Genomic DNA, 22708 nt, shown 5'->3' on the forward strand with positions numbered 1-22708 from the left:
TGGGATTGAGCCCCACATCAGGTTCTGCACTGACAGTACAGAACCTTCTTGGGATTCTCTCTCTCCCTCTTTCTCTGCCCCTCCCCAGCTGGTTCTCTTTCTTTCTCTCTCTCTCTCTTCCAAAAAATAAATAAATAAACTTAAAAAAATAAATAAAAGTGTGTTTACAAACATTCAAAAGAGAAATGTGGAAAATAGAAAACATAAGCCTATCTCCCACAATCCCATTCCCCAGAGGTCAGGGTACTAATGCACAATCTTTTGATCAGTTTCTAAGGCATACACAAGCATACATATGATAAATACATTACATTCTTTTATTGTATGTGTTACATAATATGTTGATAACATACATCATATTCTGTAACTTGTTTTTTTTAACTTACCAGTGCATCACAAAGAGCTTTTTCTTTCATTAGAGTTTAACCTCATGCTTTCTCTTGGGCAAACAGTACTAAATGATATTATAATTAATGATTGTTTTGTAATAGACATGTACGATGTTTCCAATTTTTCTCAGTTCATTCACTTGTTTTTTTTGTTGTTGTTGTTTTTTTTTTTTTTTTTTTTTTTTTTGCTTAACCAATACCTGTTGGAGAGCCTGGGCAGATGCCAGAGTAAGAAGAGCTCACCTTGTCCCAGGACACACCTACATAACAGCCATACAGGCACAACTAACCCAGAAAAAGACTGGCACAACAGATTCTCCACAGTTCATCGTAGAGAGGAACCCACATTAAAAAAGGGTAGGAGGGGCGCCTGGGTGGCGCAGTCGGTTAAGCGTCCGACTTCAGCCAGGTCACGATCTTGCCGTCTGTGAGTTCGAGCCCCGCGTCGGGCTCTGGGCTGATGGCTCAGAGCCTGGAGCCTGTTTCCGATTCTGTGTCTCCCTCTCTCTCTGCCCCTCCCCCGTTCATGCTCTGTCTCTCTCTGTCCCAAAAAAAAATAAATAAACGTTGAAAAAAAATTTTTTTTAAATAAATAAATAAAATAAAAAAGGGTAGGAAGGGAGACACAGTCAGGAACAAAACTCCTGGAAACTAGCCACAAATGGAAAGGATGCCACAAGCATGAAGAAGGGAGAGGAACAGACCCCACATCAGGTACCCCAGAACAGGAGACCTGCACTGGGAACCCAAGTTCCCATAACATTTGGTTTTAAAAGTCAATGGGGCTTAACTTTGCAAGTTTTTATAATCAATGGGACTTAACTCCAGGTACCTTCAAAATCTGTGGGTTCAGGCTCTGGGAGAGCCAAAGGGTTATAGGAAATAGTCCCCACCCTTAAAGAAACAGCATAACAAACAATCCCTTCAAGATACAACATAGAAACAGCACTTTGAGAAGCATCTGAGGTATGTGGGAAGTAGGTTTATTTACTAAACTCAGAACATGCCCTGGGGAGGCAGGGATCTTTAGGATATTTCTTTTTTTCTTTTTATTTATTTTTTTTATCTTTTTTTTTAATATATGAAATTTGTTGTCAAATTGGTTTCCATACAACACCCATTGCTCATCCCAACAGGTGCCCTCTTCAATACCCATCACCCACCCTCCCCACCCTCCCACCCCCCCATCAGCCCTCAGTTTGTTCTCATTTTTAAAGAGTCTCTTATGCTTTGGCTCTCTCCCACTCTAATCTCTCTCTTTTTTTTTTCCCTTCCCCTCCCCCATGGGTTCCTGTTCAGTTTCTCAGGATCCACATAAGAGTGAAAACATATGGTATCTGTCTTTCTCTGTATGGCTTATTTCACTTAGCATAACACTCTCCAGTTCCATCCATGTTGCTACAAAGGGCCATATTTCATTCTTTCTCATTGCCATGTAGTACTCCGTTGTGTATATAAACCACAATTTCTTTATCCATTCATCAGTTGATGGACATTTAGGCTCTTTCCATAATTTGGCTATTGTTGAGAGTGCTGCTATAAACATTGGGGTACAAGTGCCCCTATACATCAGTACTCCTGTATCCCTTGGGTAAATTCCTAGCAGTGCTACTGCTGGGTCATAGGGTAGGTCTATTTTTAATTTTTTGAGGAACCTCCACACTGTTTTCCAGAGTGGCTGCACCAATTTGCATTCCCACCAACAGTTCAGGAGGGTTCCTGTTTCTCCACATCCTCACCAGCATGTATAGTCTCCTGATTTGTTCATTTTGGCCACTCTGACTGGCGTGAGGTGATATCTGAGTGTGGTTTTGATTTGTATTTCCCTGATGAGGAGCGACGTTGAGCATCTTTTCATGTGCCTGTTAGCCATTTAGGATATTTCTTCAAGAGCAAAAGACCTGGGGGTGCCTGGGTGGCTCCGTTGGTTAAGAGACTGACTTCAGCTCAGGTCATGATCTCCTGATCCGTGAGTTCGATCTCTGTGCTGACAGCTCAGAGCCTGTAGCCTGCTTCAGATTCTGTGTCTCCCTCTCTCTCTCTGCCCTTCCCCCGCTCCCACTCTCTCTCTCTCTCTCTCTCTCTCTCTCTCTCACAAAAATAAATAATCAATAGAGGCGCCTGGGTGGCTCAGTCAGTTAAGTGTCTGACTTCGGCTCAGGTCATGATCTCACAGTTCGTGGGTTCGAGCCCCACATTGGGCTCTGTGCTGACAGCTCAGAGCCTGGATCCTGCTTTGGATTCTGTGTCTCCTTCTCTCTCTGGCCCTCCCCTGCTCATGCTCTGTCTCACTCTGTCTCTCAAAAATAAATAAATGTAATAAATAAATTTTAAAAAATAAATAATCAATTAAAAAATTAAACAAACAAACAAAAAGAACAAAAGACCTGACAGGTGCCATTTCTCTTCCATGCTTCCTCCCCCCCCCCCCCCCAGCCAAGATCGCCCAACGCTGGTGGGAAACAGCTCCAACACTCTCCATATAACTTGCTAACACTGCTTGCCCTGCTCCCATGTTCTCTTGTGGACTTGTCCCATCCACCACAGCACACCCCACTCCAGGGTGGCTCCTGACATAGCTCATTCTGCAAGCAGCTTCAAAAGTGATCAATGCCACTCTTTCCCAAAGGAGAGGGGAAGATAACCACACATGCCAGTTTGACAGCAGCCCCAGCAGGGGTCTGGGGGCAGACACCTGATCTGACTGCCAGTCCACCCACCACAAAAAGCTCACAAGGGGTAGTACAAGGAGAGAGTCCTATAGTTCAGGGTCACTGAAATCCCAACAAACTGGGAGAAGATACCTGGTCTAACTGTAGGCACTGCCCATCAACAAAAGCCTTTCAAAGGACAACATACGAATGGTGCCCTACAGTTCCATGCAACCACAGCCCTGGCAAACAAGTTTAGGGCAGGCATGTGGTCTGACCCATCTACAAGCCTAAGGCCCCCCCATATTGGCCCCTTAACAGGACAGACACCAAATCCTGCCCACGACAGGCAAAGGGAGACATTGCAGCCAACTGGACTAAAAACAGACATGGCTCAGCCACAACATAAAGTGCAAGCCATACACACAGGAGACCCCCTGAAACATCTGGTTCTGATGAACTGGGGACACTGCCTAGGACCTCTTCTTCATGAGGACATTACTTTCAAGATCAGGAGATGTTAACAAACTGTCCTAAAACATAGAAACAAGAGAAAGAGCATGCACACAAGCAGGGGAGAGGCCGAGAGAGGGGGAGAGAGAGAATCCCAAGCAGGCGCCACACTGTCAGCACAGAGCCTGCCACAGGGCTCGACCCCACAAACTATGAGATCATGACTTGAGCCAAGATCAAGAGTCAGATGCTTAACCAACTGAGCCACCCAGACGCCCCCATTCTCACCACTTTTATTCAACATAGTACTCAAAGCCCTAGCTGCAGCAATCAGGAGAAAAATAAATAAATAAATAAATAAATAAATAAATGGCATCCAAATTGGTAAGGAAGAAATTAAACTGACACTATTTGCAGATGACATGATACTATTTATAGAAAACTTTAAAGACTCCACCAAAAATAACTGCTAGAACTAAAACTGAAGCAGCAGAAAGAGAAATTAAGAAAAGCAACCTCATTTACTATTGCACCAAAAAGAATAAAACACCTAGGAAGAAACTTAACTAAGAGGTGAAAGACATATACTTTGAAAACTGTAAAACTTTGATGAAGAAATGCAAATGACACAAACAAATGGAAGGATATTCCATGCTCATGGATTGGGAGAACCAATATTGTTAAAATGTCCATACTGCCCAAAACAATGTACACATTTAATGTAATCCCTATCAAAATACCAAAAGCATTTTTCAGAGAACTAGAACAATTAATCCTAAAATCTGTATGAAACCACAAAAGACCCAAGAAGAACCAAAACAATCTTGAAAAAGAACAAACCTGGAGGTATCACAATTCCAGATTTCAAAATACATTACAAAGCTATAGTACTCAAAACAGTATGGCATTGGTGCGGAAATAGACACATAGATCAATAGAACACAATAAAGGACCCAGAAATAAACCCACAACTATATGGCCAATCAGTCTACAACAACGGAGGCAAGAATATGCAATGGGAAAAGATAGTATTTTCAACAAATAGTGTTGAGAAAACAGGACAGCTACATGCAAAAGAATGAACCTGGGCCATTTTCTTAGACCATACACAAAAAATAAAGTCAAAATGGGTCAAAGACCTAATGTAAGACCTAAAACCATAAAACTCCTAGAAGAAAACCTAGGCAGTAATTTATTTGACATTGGCCATAGAGACATTTTTCTATGCATGTCTCCTGAGACAAGGGAAACAAAGTCAAAATTAAACTATTGGGACTTTTGTGCAGTGAAGGAAATCATCAATAAAACAAGAAGGCAACCTACTAAATGGGAGAAGATATTTGCAAATGATACATCCAATAAGGGGTTCATATCTAAAATGTATAAGGAACTTTAACTCAACACCAAAAAACCACAAATAATGCAATGAAAAAATGGGCAAAAAACATGAATAGACATTTTTCCAAAGAAGACATACAGATGGCCAACAGACACATGAAAGGATGATCAACATCACTCATCATCAGGGAACTGCAAATCACAACCACAATGAGATATCACCTCATACCTGTCAGAATGACTAAAATCAAAAAGACAAGAAACAGTAAGTGTTAGTGAGGATGTGGAGAAAATGAACCCTCGTGCACTCTTTGTGGGAATGCAAACTGGTGCAGCCACCCTGGAAAAGAGAATGGAGGTTCCTCAAAAAGTTAAAAACAGAATTGCCATATGATCCAGTAATTCCACTACTATGTATTTACCTAAAGAAAACAAAAATACTAATTCAAAGGACACATGCACCCCTATGTTTATTGCAGCATTATTTACAATAGCAAACATATGGAAGCAGTCCAAGTGTCCATCAACTGATGAATGGAGAAAGAAGATGTGGTATACATATACAATGGAATATTACTCAGCCATAAAAAAGAATGAAATCTTGCCATTTGCAACAACATGGATGAAGCTAGAGGATATAATGCTAAATGAAATAAGTCAGGGAAAGACAAATACTATATGATTTCAGTCACACGTGGAATTTAAGAACCAAAACAAATGAACAAAGACACAAAGAGACCAAAAAAACACCCCAGATTCTTAAACACAGAGAACAAACTGATGGTTACCAGAGGGGGGACAGGATAGGGAGAAGGATGAAATAAAGGGGATTAAGAGTACACTTACCATAAAGAGCACTGAGTATGTATATTGTTGAATCACTAAATTGTACACCTGAAGCTAATATAACACTGTGCGTTAATTATACTTAAACAAACAAACAAACAAACAAACAATTGAGTATCAGCCACAGTAGTAGGCCCGGGGGAAACATGAGTTTCCTGCCTTAGTGAAAGTCACATTCTAGTAGGTGGGGTAAACAATAAACAAACGAAAAGTATTATGAGAGCATATTTAAAATGGTGGAGTCAGGGAAGACCTCTCTGAAAGCAACATTTGGGTGCAGAAATATGTGTGAAGTGATGGCATCCCTTCATGCAAATACCTAAGGAAAGGAACATGCACACTCTGGCAAAAAATAAACTTCTGTGAAGGACTGTTTGAGGCCAGAGTGGCAGCACAAGTGGGTAGAATTGTAGGTAACACACTAAGAGAAGTAGGCAGGGACCAGATTACTGGGGACCACATAGGACACTAGTAAAAGTTTTTATTTTTCTGAGTGTAAGAGGAAGGATCTGAGAATTATGAGTTAGGGATTGACCCAAATAAATAAAATCCTGTGTTAGTTGCAAAGAAAACATTTATTTTTATTTCCATTTTTGGTTTTAATCCTTTATGAGGGAAACTCAGAGAAATGCCTGGAAGCACAAATATTGAGCTCTTTTTTGCCCGTTTTCCTAAATATTTTGGGTGTAGACTTCTTCCTTTTAAGTTCCAACTGAGTTTCTAAATGCTTTACTATGACAGGCATCCAGTCATGATTCTCCCTGCAGGTTCCCACTCCCACTGGTGCAGCCACCCTGGAAAAGAGAATGGAGGTTCCTCAAAAAGTTCTCGGCTGTCTCTAGGGTATGCAGGTCCCTGGGCAAATATTTCTTCGGGGCTCCTGTCTATAAAAATAAGTTGATTTAGGAGCACCTAGATGGCTCAGTCAGTTAAGTGTCCAACTTCGGCTCAGGTCATGGTCTCGCAGTTAGTGAGTTTAAGTCCCACGTTGGGCTCTGTGCTGATGGCAGGGAGCCTGAAGCCTGCTTGGGAATCTGTCTCTCTCTCTCTCTCTCTCTCTCTCTCTGTCTTTCTCTCTCAAAAATAAATAAAACATTTATTAAAAAAAAAAACAGTTTAAGGGGCATCTGGGTGGCTCAGTTGGTTGAGCAGCCAACTTCAGCTCAGGTCACAATCTTATGGTTTGTGAGTTCAAGCCTCACATTGGGTTCACTGTCAGCCTGTCAGTGCAGAGCCTGCTTCGGATCCTCTGTTCCCCTCTGTCTGCCCCTCACCTGCTTGCACTCTCCCTGAAAATAAATGTTTTTTTAATTAAAAATAAGTTGATTTAAAAATATATTATAAAAGGATACCAGGCTGGCTCAGATGGTAGAGAATGTAACTCTCTGTCTCAGGGTCATAAGTTCAAGCTCCATTTTGGGGATAGAGGTTACTTAAAAAAGTTTTTAATTACATATTATAAAATTCATAAGTCCATGTGAAGTATAGTGACTTATTGATGAAGACTTAAAATAATAGGTAGATTTCTTTATTGTTCAATCAGTGCATGTAAAGATTCTTCTTGATATCCAGCTATCATCTCTTCTTGTTTGGTCCAGGAATCATTTTCCACTTTCCTTTTTTTTTTTCCTTTATTACCAAATGAGCTATTTATTGCTAATTTCATATGTTTTGCCACAAGAAACAGTAACAATGCTGTTATTACTCATAATTCCATGGCATTTGTAACATGTTTGTATTGAAATAATATGAATCTTCTAGCCTCTACAATACCTTAGTACCATTTATTAATATTAGTTGCATCATTACCTTTCACTTCACATTATCCATTGTGCTACCTATAAATACTGGCTTCCAATCATTCAGAGATTGCTATGGCACTTCTTAAATAATAATCACAAATTCAAATCTGATCTAGAATGTGCAGGAACATGTGAAGAATTTGTTTTCTGATCCTGTTGAATGTGTGATTTAGAATCCTATTCTAAATTCATAGCATAGCATGGAACAACCATCTTCCAACTGTATCTTGTCTTGATATAATATTGAATTAGGGGCTTGACTTATTTAATATGAAATGATATAACTTGGATTGGATTAATATGAAATAAAGAATATTTCTAATAATATAACATATAGGATTTGCTTAAAAATAATAGAAGAAAGAGGTGGAAGTAATCCAAATGTCCACTGACATACGAATAGACAAAGAAAATGTGGTACGTATGTGCAATAGAATATTATGCAACCTTTAAAAAAGGATGGAAATCGAGGAGAGGGAAGATGGCGGCGTAGGAGGACGCTGGGCTCACCGCGCGTCCTGCTGATCACTTAGATTCCACCTACACCTGCCTAAATAACCCAGAAAACCACCAGAGGATTAGCAGAACGGAGTCGCCGGAGCCAAGCGCAGACGAGAGGCCCACGGAAGAGGGTAGGAAGGGCGGCGAGGCGGTGCGCGCTCCACGGACTGGCGGGAGGGAGCCGGGGCGGAGGGGCGGCTCGCCGGCCAAGCAGTGCCCCCGAGTCTGGCTTGCAAAAAGCGGAGGGGCCTGACGGACTGTGTTCCGACAGCAAGCGCGACTTAGCGTCTGGGAGGTCATAAGTTAACAGCTCTGCTCAGAAAGCGGGAAGGCTGGAGGACAAAGGGAAGGAGAGCTGCTGAGCCCCCGGACGACAGAGCTCAGTTTGGTGGGGAACAAAGGCGCTCGCCAGCGCCATCTTCCCCGCCCATCCCCCAGCCAAAATCCCAAAGAGAACCAGTTCCTGCCAGGGAACTTGCTCGCTCCGCGCAAACACCCAACTCTGCGCTTCTGCGGAGCCAAACCTCCGGCAGCGGATCTGACTCCCTCCTGCTGCCACAGGGCCCCTCCTGAAGAGGATCACCTAAGGAGAAGCAAGCTAAGCCTGCCCCTCCTGCCCCTGTGCACCTTGCCTACCCACCCCAGCTAAGACGCCAGATCCCCAGCATCACAAGCCTGGCAGTGTGCAAGTAGCCCAGACAGGCCACCCCACCCCACAGTGAATCCCGCCCATAGGAGAGGGGAAGAGAAGGCACGCACCAGTCTGACTGTGGACACAGCGGTGGGCTGGGGGCAGACATCAGGTCCGACTGCGGCTCCGCCCACCAACTCCAGTTATACACCACAGCACAGGGGAAGTGCCCTGCAGGTCCTCACCACGCCAGGGACTATCCAAAATGACCAAGCGGAAGAATTCCCCTCAGAAGAATCTCCAGGAAATAACAACAGCTAATGAGCTGATCAAAAAGGATTTAAATAATATAACAGAAAGTGAATTTAGAATAATAGTCATAAAATTAATCGCTGGGCTTGAAAACAGTATAGCGGACAGCAGAGAATCTCTTGCTACAGAGATCAAGGGACTAAGGAACAGTCACGAGGAGCTGAAAAACGCTTTAAACGAAATGCATAACAAAATGGAAACCACCACGGCTCGGATTGAAGAGGCAGAGGAGAGAATAGGTGAACTAGAAGATAAAGTTATAGAAAAAGAGGAAGCTGAGAAAAAGAGAGATAAAAAAATCCAGGAGTATGAGGGGAAAATTAGAGAACTAAGTGATACACTAAAAAGAAATAATATACGCATCATTGGTATCCCAGAGGAGGAAGAGAGAGGGAAAGGTGCTGAAGGGGTACTTGAAGAAATAATAGCTGAGAACTTCCCAGAACTGGGGAAGGAAAAAGGCATTGAAATCCAAGAGGCACAGAGAACTCCCTTCAGACGTAACTTGAATCGATCTTCTGCACGACATATCATAGTGAAACTGGCAAAATACAAGGATAAAGAGAAAATTCTGAAAGCAGCAAGGGGTAAACGTGCCCTCACATATAAAGGGAGACCTATAAGACTCGTGACTGATCTCTCTTTTGAAACTTGGCAGGCCAGAAAGAATTGGCACGAGATTTTCAGTGTGCTAGACAGAAAAAATATGCAGCCGAGAATCCTTTATCCAGCAAGTCTGTCATTTAGAATAGAAGGAGAGATAAAGGTCTTCCCAAACAAACAAAAACTGAAGGAATTTGTCACCACTAAACCAGCCCTACAAGAGATCCTAAGGGGGACCCTGTGAGACAAAGTACCAGAGACATCACTACAAGCATAAAACATACAGACATCACAATGACTCTAAACCCATACCTTTCTATAATAACACTGAATGTAAATGGATTAAATGCGCCAACCAAAAGACATAGGGTATCAGAATGGATAAAAAAACAAGACCCATCTATTTGCTGTCTACAAGAGACTCATTTTAGACCTGAGGACACCTTTAGATTGAGAGTGAGGGGATGGAGATCTATTTATCATGCTACTGGAAGCCAAAAGAAAGCTGGAGTAGCCATCCTTATATCAGACAAACTAGACTTTAAATTAAAGGCTGTAACAAGAGATGAAGAAGGACATTATATAATAGTGACAGGGTCTATCCATCAGGAAGAGCTAACAATTATAAATGTCTATGCGCCGAATACCGGAGCGCCCAAATATATAAAACAATTACTCATAAACACAAGCAACCTTATTGATAAGAATGTGGTCATTGCAGGGGACTTTAACACCCCACTTACAGAAATGGATAGATCATATAGACACACGGTCAATAAAGAAACAAGGGCCCTGAATGAGACATTGGATCAGATGGACTTGACAGATATATTTAGAACGCTGCATCCCAAAGCAACAGAATATACTTTCTTCTCGAGTGCACATGGAACATTCTCCAAGATAGATCATATACTGGGTCACAAAACAGCCCTTCATAAGTTTACAAGAATTGAAATCATACCATGCATACTTTCAGACCACAATGCTATGAAGCTTGAAATCAACCACAGAAAAAAGTCTGGAAAACCTCCAAAAGCATGGAGGTTAAAGAACACCCTACTAACGAATGAGTGGGTCAACCAGGCAATTAGAGAAGAAATTAAAAAATATATGGAAACAAACGAAAATGAAAATACAACAATCCAAACGCTTTGGGACGCAGCAAAGGCAGTCCTGAGAGGAAAATACATTGCAATCCAGGCCTATCTCAAGAAACAAGAAAAATCCCAAATACAAAATCTAACAGCACACCTAAAGGAAATAGAAGCAGAACAGCAAAGGCAGCCTAAACCCAGCAGAAGAAGAGAAATAATAAAGATCAGAGCAGAAATAAACAATATAGAATCTAAAAAAACTGTAGAGCAGATCAACGAAACCAAGAGTTGGTTTTTTGAAAAAATAAACAAAATTGACAAACCTCTAGCCAGGCTTCTCAAAAAGAAAAGGGAGATGACCCAAATAGATAAAATCATGAATGAAAATGGAATTATTACAACCAATCCCTCAGAGATACAAACAATTATCAGGGAATACTATGAAAAATTATATGCCAACAAATTGGACAACCTGGAAGAAATGGACAAATTCCTGAACACCCACACTCTTCCAAAACTCAATCAGGAGGAAATAGAAAGCTTGAACAGACCCATAACCAGCGAAGAAATTGAATCAGTCATCAAAAATCTCCCAACAAATAAGAGTCCAGGACCAGATGGCTTCCCAGGGGAGTTCTACCAGACGTTTAAAGCAGAGATGATACCTATCCTTCTCAAGCTATTCCAAGAAATAGAAAGGGAAGGAAAACTTCCAGACTCATTCTATGAAGCCAGTATTACTTTGATTCCTAAACCAGACAGAGACCCAGTAAAAAAAGAGAACTACAGGCCAATATCCCTGATGAATATGGATGCAAAAATTCTCAATAAGATACTAGCAAATCGAATTCAACGGCATATAAAAAGAATTATTCACCATGATCAAGTGGGATTCATTCCTGGGATGCAGGGCTGGTTCAACATTCGCAAATCAATCAACGTGATACATCACATTAACAAAAAAAAAGAGAAAAACCATATGATCCTGTCAATCGATGCAGAAAAGGCCTTTGACAAAATCCAGCACCCTTTCTTAATAAAAACTCTTGAGAAAGTCGGGATAGAAGGAACATACTTAAAGATCATAAAAGCCATTTATGAAAAGCCCACAGCTAACATCATCCTCAACGGGGAAAAACTGAGAGCTTTTTCCCTGAGATCAGGAACACGACAGGGATGCCCACTCTCACCGCTGTTGTTTAACATAGTGCTGGAAGTTCTAGCAACAGCAATCAGACAACAAAAGGAAATCAAAGGCGTCAAAATTGGCAAAGATGAAGTCAAGCTTTCGCTCTTTGCAGATGACATGATATTATACATGGAAAATCCGATAGACTCCACCAAAAGTCTGCTAGAACTGATACATGAATTCAGCAAAGTTGCAGGACACAAAATCAATGTACAGAAATCAGTTGCATTCTTATACACTAACAATGAAGCAACAGAAAGACAAATAAAGAAACTGATCCCATTCACAATTGCACCAAGAAGCATAAAATACCTAGGAATAAATCTAACCAAAGATGTAAAGGATCTGTATGCTGAAAACTATAGAAAGCTTATGAAGGTAATTGAAGAAGATTTAAAGAAATGGAAAGACATTCCCTGCTCATGGATTGGAAGAATAAATATTATCAAAATGTCAATACTACCCAAAGCTATCTACACATTCAATGCAATCCCAATCAAAATTGCACCAGCATTCTTCTCAAAACTAGAACAAGCAATCCTAAAATTCATATGGAACCACAAAAGGCCCCGAATAGCCAAAGTAATTTTGAAGAAGAAGACCAAAGCAGGAGGCATCACAATCCCAGACTTTAGCCTCTACTACAAAGCTGTCATCATCAAGACAGCATGGTATTGGCAGAAAAACAGACACATAGACCAATGGAATAGAATAGAAACCCCAGAACTAGACCCACAAACGTATGGCCAACTCATCTTTGACAAAGCAGGAAAGAACATCCAATGGAAAAAAGACAGTCTCTTTAACAAATGGTGCTGGGAGAACTGGACAGCAACATGCAGAAGGTTGAAACTAGACCACTTTCTCACACCATTCACAAAAATAAACTCAAAATGGATAAAGGACCTGAATGTGAGACAGGAAACCATCAAAACCTTAGAGGAGAAAGCAGGAAAAGACCTCTCTGACCTCAGCCGTAGCAATCTCTTACTCGACACATCCCCAAAGGCAAGGGAATTAAAAGCAAAAGTGAATTACTGGGACCTTATGAAGATAAAAAGCTTCTGCACAGCAAAGGAAACAACCAACAAAACTAAAAGGCAGCCAACGGAATGGGAAAAGATATTTGCAAATGACATATCGGACAAAGGGCTAGTATCCAAAATCTGTAAAGAGCTCACCAAACTCCACACCCGAAAAGCAAATAACCCAGTGAAGAAATGGGCAGAAAACATGAATAGACACTTCTCTAAAGAAGACATCCGGATGGCCAACAGGCACATGAAAAGATGTTCAGCGTCACTCCTTATCAGGGAAATACAAATCAAAACCACACTCAGGTATCACCTCACGCCAGTCAGAGTGGCCAAAATGAACAAATCAGGAGACTATAGATGCTGGAGAGGGTGTGGAGAAACGGGAACCCTCTTGCACTGTTGGTGGGAATGCAAATTGGTGCAGCCGCTCTGGAAAGCAGTGTGGAGGTTCCTCAGAAAATTAAAAATAGACCTACCCTATGACCCAGCAATAGCACTGCTAGGAATTTATCCAAGGGACACAGGAGTACTGATGCATAGGGGCACTTGTACCCCAATGTTCATAGCAGCACTCTCAACAATAGCCAAATTATGGAAAGAGCCTAAATGTCCATCAACTGATGAATGGATAAAGAAATTGTGGTTTATATACACAATGGAGTACTATGTGGCAATGAGAAAAAATGAAATATGGCCTTTTGTAGCAACGTGGATGGAACTGGAGAGTGTGATGCTAAGTGAAATAAGCCATACAGAGAAAGACAGATACCATATGGTTTCACTCTTATGTGGATCCTGAGAAACTTAAGAGAAACCCATGGGGGAGGGGAACAAAAAAAAAAAAAAAGAGGTTAGAGTGGGAGAGAGCCAAAGCATAAGAGACTGTTGAGAACTGAGAACAAACTGAGGGTTGATGGGGGGTGGGAGGGAGGGGAGGGTGGGTGATGGGTATTGAGGGCACCTTTTGGGATGAGCACTGGGTGTTGTATGGAAACCAATTTGACAATAAATTTCATATATAAAAAAAAAAAAAAAAAAAAAAGGATGGAAATCTTGTCACATGCTACAACATGGATGAACCTTGAGGACATTGTGCTAAGTGAAATGAGTCACTCATAAAAGGACAAATACCATATTTTTCTACTCATATGAATTATCTAAGGTAGTCAAAATCATAGAAACAAGAGATAAAAAGACTGGGAGCAGGAGGAAAAGGGGAACGATAAACAGTTTAAGAAAGTATAGTTTCAGTTTTGTAAGATGAAGTTCTAGAGATGTGTTACACAACAATGTGAATACACTTAACACTACTGAACTGTGCACTTGAAAATGATTAAGAAGGAAAATTTAGTGCTTTTAAAATCATATATTTAATTTTTTTTTAAACGTTTTATTTATTTTTGAGACAGAGAGAGACAGAGCATGAACGGGGCAGGGGCAGAGAGAGAGGGAGACACAGAATCAGAAGCAGGCTCCAGGCTCTGAGCCATCAGCCCAGAGCCTGACGCGGGGCTCGAACTCCCAGACCGCAAGATCGTGACCTGGCTGAAGTCGGAGGCTTAACCGACTGCACCACCCAGGCGCCCCTCCCATTCTTAAATATAGTTCATTTCAACTAAAATTTGTTTTTATTTATTTTAAAAAAAAATTTTTTTCAACGTTTATTTATTTTTGGGACAGAGAGAGACAGAGCATGAACGGGGGAGGGGCAGAGAGAGAGGGAGACACAGAATCAGAAGCAGGCTCCAGGCTCTGAGCCATCAGGCCAGAGCCTGACGCGGGGCTCGAACTCCCAGACCGCAAGATCGTGACCTGGCTGAAGTCGGAGGCTTAACCGACTGCACCACCCAGGCGCCCCTCCCATTCTTAAATATAGTTCATTTCAACTAAAATTTGTTTTTATTTATTTTAAAAAAAAATTTTTTTCAACGTTTATTTATTTTTGGGACAGAGAGAGACAGAGCATGAACGGGGGAGGGGCAGAGAGAGAGGGAGACACAGAATCAGAAGCAGGCTCCAGGCTCTGAGCCATCAGGCCAGAGCCCGACGCGGGGCTCAAAGACACAGACCGCGAGATCGTGACCTGAGCTGAAGTCGGACGCTTAACCGACTGAGCCACCCCGGCGCCCCTAAAATCATATATTTAAAAACTAATAGAGGAGGCAAAAGTTGGTAGAAATATAGATCAAACAAGTTGGTCAAGAGCTGACAACTGGAGAAGCTGTATGATGTGTAAAGAGATTCATTATACTATTTTAATGTATATTTTATAAATCTCTATAATAGAGAGCCAAGAAAAAAAATACAAAGGTTTTCAATTACTGGATAATATCTTAACATAATTTCTAATCACACAGCACTCTTTATCCAAAATGAAAATAGCTTTTCTCTTATGAAAATTTTTTATTTTAAATGTTAACTGTTGGGGTATCTGTGTGGCTCAGTTGGTTAAGTGTCAGACTTCAGTTCAGGTCTTGATCTTACAGTTCGTGGGTTTGAGCTCCGCATAGGGCTCCATGCTGTGTAGAGAGTGCTTGGGATTCTCTCTCTGTCTCTCTGCCCCTCCTCTACTCATGCTCTCTCATCTCTCTCTCTCAAAATAAATAAATAAGTGTTAAAAAAAATAAATGTTGGCTGTCAAAATGAAAGAGAAAAAAAAGCCCTAACCCAGATAAATAAATAAACAAATAAATAAATACCTGAAAAGACCTTGAAAATAGAGATGAAAATAGAAAAAAATAAAAAATCATCACCTACAATCCACTGGAAATATTTCAGTGTATATCCTGCCAGAATTAAATACTTATATTTATATTTATATTCATATATTTTTTTAATGATTGCTTATCTTGAGAGAGAGCGAGAGAGTACACACACGAGTGAGAGTAAGAGAGGCAGAGAGAGAGAGAGGGAGGGAGAGAATCCCAAGCAGGCTCCATGCTGTCAGCGTGGAGCCTGACACAGGGCTCAATCTCGCGAATCGCGAGATCATGACTGGAGTTGAAATCAAGAGTCAGACGCTTAGCCCATTGGGCCACCCAGGGCACCCCATAAAAAATCTATTTTTAAATATTATTTGTTGCTATCAGATAAAAAGAACCTATACTTACACCATATGGGAAATGACTCCTTCCTTGTTTTCAAGAAAGTCTTTCAGGGTACCTGGCTGGCTCAGTCAGTGGAGTATGTGACTTGATCTTAGGATTGTGAATTGGAGGCCCATGTTAGGTATAGAGATTACTTAAAAATAAAATAAAATCTTTAAGATAAAAAAAGAAATAGACCCATTTTGAAATCTTTCAAAATAGATTCATAATGAGCAACTACATATTGTATATGCAAAATTATGTGTTTATGTGCAGACTTTTTTTCCTCTAGAGTTAGTATTGAAAAAGATCACATTCTAGAAATGAAAGGATTATAGCCTATATACATCTGGATAATCATTATGTTAAATGATATGTAATTGGGCAAAGGGCATAATAAAAGAAGAAAAAGCTTATCAGTGAATAAAATGTTCAAATTTTTTAAATCTAGGAGCTTCTTGCATTGATATTGAAGCTCACCAGTTTATCTTTCCAGAGTTAGGAGGCAACAAAAGTCCCATTCAAGCACTAAAACTGGACAATTTATATAGAGATTGCCTTAATATGACAACTTCAGGTTTTCAGCAGTATCAGTGTTTGCTCTAAGACTACAAACAACTCAGATGGTAAACACATTTTAGGGAAAAATTCTGAAATCAGAAAACGACATGTTATCAGCTATATCTTACTAAAACTCAGTTTGAACATTTTAATTTTTTTCAAGTATAATTAACATACAGTGTTATATTAGTTTCAGGTGTACAATATAGTGATTCAACAATTCTGTACATTACTTCAGTGCTCATCATGATAAATGTACTCTTAATCTTCTTTATCTATTTCCCCATCCCCCTATCCACCTCCCCTCTGGCAACCACCAGGTTGTTCTCTAAGTAGTTTGAAAATTTTATTTTATTTTTTTAAAGATTTTATTTTTCGTTATCTCTACATGCAACATAGGATTGGAACTCACAACCCTGAGATCAAGTGTCACATGCTCCACTGACTGAGCCAGCCAGACACCCCTGTAGTTTAAACATTTTTTAAAAAATTTTTTACATTTTATTATTTTTGAGAGACAGAGAGAGACAGAGGATGAGTGGGGGAGGGGCAGAGAGAGAAGGAGACACAGAATCTGAAGCAAGCTCCAGGCTCTGAGCAATCGTTCAGCACAGAGCCTGATGCAGGGCTCAAACCCACAAACCGTGAGATCATGACCTGAGTGGAAGTCAGACACTTAACCGACTGAGCCACCCAGGCGCCCCTTAAGCATTTTAAAAATTAGTAGAATAAATGGCAAAATTTGAATAAAATTATAACAATGTTAATTTCCCAGTTTTAATAATTGTACTTTGGTTTATGTAAGATATTAACATTTGGAGAAACTGGTTGAAGCTTATACCCGCGCTATTTTTACCACAGTTCTGTAAATCTGAAATTATTTCAAAATGAAAAAGGTTTTGAGTGCTAGTTTCTCTATATATGTTTGGCATCTTCTGAGTAAAACTTAGATTTGTCCACCCAGGGGGCTTGGGTGGCTCAGTCAGTTATTTTGATTTCAGCTCAGATTCGTGAGATTTCACAGTTCGTGAGACCCAGCCTCACTCCGGGCTCTGCACTGACAGTGAGGAACCTGCTTGAGATTCTCTCTCCCTTTCTCTCTCTGCCCCTCCCCTGCTAGCTCTCTCACTCTCATAAATATATATATATATTTATATATATATTTATATATATATAAATATTCTCTTTTTATATATATATAAAATAAATAAAACAAACTAAAATTCCAAGCTTGATGGTTTAGAAATTGAGAAATGCACACTGTGAGAAGGTAAAAATAAAAGGATGATGGTCTTAGTTACCCTACATCCCAGCAAATAGCAGACATGCAGAGGGCTTCCTGCCCAGAGACCCAGCTACCTTTTTGATGTGTAAAGGAGAGCCAGATACCAATAACTAAGCATAGATACCCATCAAATTCTTAATCTTTGACTTTTTATATAAAATGGAATTCTTCTCTGCACAAAGACAAACTAAATATGGAACTTAGAGCCATGCAGACTACAGGAGAAAGGGGACTAGTGTCATTTTAATTTATTATCATTAGCATAAAGGAAAATATACAAGTTAAGTAAACTAATTTTGTTTTCCTAATAATTGGACATAATTACACTTTCATGAATGTCTTCTTCATGCTTTCTTCCTATGCGTCTGAATGAACTTATCACAAGGTCTCTCTATGTTCAATAAATTTAAGCTAGTGCCTGACCCTTTAATGTGCAATTAAGAACATCTCTGAGCCTGGTATTTAAAACTATGAATAGCTATTAATTTCACGGTAGTTATTATCCAGTAAGCAGGCACGGGTCTTATCTTAAAGCTGTTAGCAACAGAGCCAAGTACAAAAAAAAAAAAAAAAAACTGAGTTAAATTGATATAACACAAGGCAAATAGATGGCCTAAGAAAAATTCAAAGCAACCAAGCAATGGTGCCAAAGATCCAGTTTCAGTAAACCAGATGGTTTTATATCATATAGACACTACTGAAATGTTAATTCTTTTCCAGCTTTCTGGTTTTGCCAATATGTTGAAGATAAGATCAGCTTCGTGGAAATGCAAGCTGTGCAATAGCACAGAACCCTGTGCTAAGAATGGCCCCACGATTGTTTAATGGTCTGCTATCCCCATCTTGAAATTCTTCATATATATATATATATATATATATATATATATATATATATATACACACATATAATTTATTGTCAACTTAGCTAACATACAGTGTATATGGTGTGCTCTTGGTTTCGGAAGTAGATTCCTGTGATTCATCACTTGCATACAACACCCAGTGCTCCTCCCAACAAGTGCCCTCCTCAATGCCCATCACCAATTTTCCCCTCTCCCCCTCTCCCCTCAATCAACCTCAGTTTGTTCTCTGTATTTAAGAGTCTCTCATGGTTTGCCTCCCTCTCTTTTTTCCTCTTCCCTTCCCCCATGGTCTTCTGTTAAGTTTCTCAAATTTTACATATGAGTGAAAACATGTTATCTGTCTTTCTCTGACTTATTTCACTTAGCATAATACCCTTGAATTCCATCCACATTGTTGCAAATGGCAGGATTTCATTCTTTCTCATTGCCAACTAGTATTCCATTGTATGTATAAACCACATCTTTATCCATTCATCAGTTGATGGACATTTGGGATCTTTCCATAATTTGGCTATTGTTGATAGTGCTGCTGTAAACATTGGGGTCCATGTGCCTCTATGAATCAGCACTCCTGTATCCTTTGGATAAATTCCTAGTAGTACTATTGCTGGGTCGTAGGGTAGTTCCATTTTTAGTTTTTTGAGGAACCTCCACACTGTTTTCCAGAGTGGCTGCACCAGTTTGCATTCCCACCAACAGTGCAAGAGGGTTCCTGTTTTTCCACATCCTCACCAACATCTGTTGTTGCCTGAGTTGTTAACTTTGGCCACTCTGACTGATGTGAGGTGGTATCTCAATGTGGTTTTGATTTGTATTTTCTTGATGATGAGTGATGTTGAGCATTTTTTCATGTGTCTGCTGTCCATCTTGAAATTCTTAATTTTGGAACAAGGGATCCTGCATTTTCATTTTGTACAGGGCCTTGCAAATTGTGGACCTGCTCCTAGCTGAAGGCACCTCCAATATCAATCAGTCTTCATTCATTCTCCTTTTCCCTTTTCTCCTTTCATTTCTTCCCCTCCTGATTCACCCACCTACTAGTGAATTCTTCCTCCTTCATTGGCCTCCTCTGTCCCATTTCTAATGCTTCAAATTCTCACTCCCCTCTCCTCCTTTCCTTTCTATCTAATCCTCACCCATCCCATTCCCCATTCAGGGCGAGACCCTCAAGAACTGGTGTCCCAGGAGCCAGTATGACCAGAGACAACCTGGCTTAGCATTTCAGCCAATGCCAGCTCTGTAGTCTTAAAATGACCATGCTCTCGGGTCCTTTTGATCCTGCAGAGATGGGGTGAACTACTGTCCCTTGACTGTTCCAACACACATTTAAAATTTGTATTCCCTGAGGCACCTGGGGAATCAGTCGGTTGAGTGTCTGACTTCAGCTCAGGTCATGATCTCACAGTTTGTGGATTCAAGCCCCACGTCAGGTTCTGTGCTGACAGCTCAGAGCCTGGTGCCTGCTTTGGATTCTATGTCTCCCTCTCCCTCTGCCCCTCCCCCACTGGTGTGCACTCTCATGCACTCTCTCTCTCTCTCCCTCTCTCTCAAAAATAAATAAAAATTAAAAAAATTGTTTTAAATTTGTATTCCCTGCTTCCTAATTATTCCAGACTGAATACAGGGAAAATCCACCTTTCAGTTAAAGGATGTCTTAGAAAACAAGCTATCTCTCTGAAACAACCTGAAAAATGGATCTGAGGGAGGAGATAGACCAGATACCTGGAGGGCTCCTGGAATCTTGGAAATCTGGGCAGTCCAGTCTGACTCTGTAGTCACTCTTCTCAGCATGGAAATGTTACTGTGTTTTATTCACACTTACGTAACCTGTCATCTGATGATGTTAAGATCAATCTGTACACATTTCACAGAAGGTGATGCCCTCTGTTTGCAGAACCTTACTAAATAAGGGAAAGGTGAACATTATAAAGTTTGGCTAGCAAAGCTTAATCAAAAACAAATGAAACACATCTGGGGGTGGTGCCAACACAAATGGCAGTAGTTACTCTTGATTTTCAGGGCCCCTGGCAGGTGAAGGCCTGATGATTTTGGCATGAAGGGCTTTGCGCAGTTTCATAAAAGAAAATTCAGTATTTGAACTGAAACATGATCCAGGGTCACACAGACAAATATCTTAGTTCAGTGAAGGTAAAAGAGGAGCTGATCTTGATTAGGTTCTGGAAAAGAAGTCACGATTCTTACTCTTAATGATGGGGGCAAAGTGCAAAGCCCCCTTTCAATATTGCATGCTTTCTTGATTTTTGAGGGACTGTGGTTTTCTAGCAGAGACATTGTGGTGGTAGAGAGACGGAAAAAATTATTTTTGTGGGTCAGTGACCAAAAAGTATTTTGTCAAGTAATGGAGAATGAGTAGCCCATGGTAACACAAGATATTGTAGCAAATAAACTCCACATTTCCAGTGGTTAATTAATACAATGAAAGTGTGTTTCTTACTCAGATAAAGGACCCATGCAGGTATGCCTGGTCAGAGGGCACTTTCTGTGGTTATTCCAGGGCTCAAGATCCTTCCTTCTTGTAGTTCATTTGTTTTCCAAGATCTCAGGCTCTCTAAATTGGATAGTGTAAGAGAGATGGAGAAGCTGCATCTACTTCTAAAAATCCTGTAGCCCCACTCAAATATCCACCAATAGATGAATGAATAAACAAAATGTGGCATAAGCCTGCAATAGAATTCCACTCCACCATTAAAAAGGAAGGACATTCTGACACAAACTATAATATGAGCGAACTTTGAAGACATGGTAAGTAAGCCAGAGAGGAAAGGACAAATATTGTATAATTACAGTTATAAGAGGTATATGAACTGGTCAAATATGTGTAAACAGAAAGTAGAACAATGGTTGTCAGAAACAGATGGGAGAAAGGAATGGGGAGTTACTGTTGAAAACGTACAGAGTTTCAGAGCACCTGGGTGGCTCTGTTAAGTGTCTGACTTCGGCTCAGGTCACAATCTCATGGTTCGTGAGTTTGAGCTCTGCATCAGGCTCTGTACTGACAGCTCAGAGCCTGGACCCTGCTTCGGATTCTGTGTCTCCCTCTCTCTCTGCTCCTTCCCTTCTCATGCTCTATCTTGCTCTCAAAGATAAAGAAACAAATAAACAAAGAAACAAACATACAGAGTTTCAATATCACTCATCACCAGAGAAATGCAAATCAAAATCATAATGACATATTATTTTATACCTGTCAGAATGGCAAATGTCTGGCACAAAAACAAACACATAGACCAATGGAATAGAATAGAAACCCCAGAACTAGACCCACAAACATATGGCCAACTCATCTTTGACAAAGCAGGAAAGAACATCCAATGGAAAAAAGACCGTCTCTTTAACAAATGGTGCTGGGAGACCTGGACAGCAACATGCAGAAGAATGAAACTAGACCACTTTCTGACACCATTCACAAAAATAAACTCAAAATGGATAAAGGACCTGAATGTGAGACAGGAAACCATCAAAACCTTACAGGAGAAAGCAGGAAAAGACCTCTCTGACCTCAGCCGTAGCAATCTCTTACTCGACACATCCCCAAAGCAAGGGAATTAAAAGCAAAATTGAATTACTGGGACCTTATGAAGCTAAAAAGCTTCTGCACAGCAAAGGAAACAACCAACAAAACTAAAAGGCAACCAACAGAATGGGAAAAGATATTTGCAAATGACATATCGGACAAAGGGCTAGTATCCAAAATCTATAAAGAGCTCACCAAACTTCACACCCGAAAAACAAATAACCCAGTGAAGAAATGGGCAGAAAACATGAATAGACACTTCTCTAAAGAAGACCTCCGGATGGCCAACAGGCACATGAAAAGATGTTCAACGTCGCTCCTTATCAGGGAAATACAAATCAAAACCACACTCAGATATCACCTCATGCCAGTCAGAGTGGCCAAAATGAACAAATCAGGAGACTATAGATGCTGGAGAGGATGTGGAGAAATGGGAACCCTCTTGCACTATTGGTGGGAATGCAAATTGGCACAGCCACTCTGGAAAGCAGTGTGGAGGTTCCTCAGAAAATTAAAAATAGGGGCGCCTGGG

Source organism: Puma concolor, chromosome B1 (genome assembly GCF_028749965.1).
Source record: "Puma concolor isolate L17-30 chromosome B1, mPumCon1.1.hap2, whole genome shotgun sequence".
Classification (NCBI taxonomy): Eukaryota; Metazoa; Chordata; class Mammalia; order Carnivora; family Felidae; genus Puma; species Puma concolor.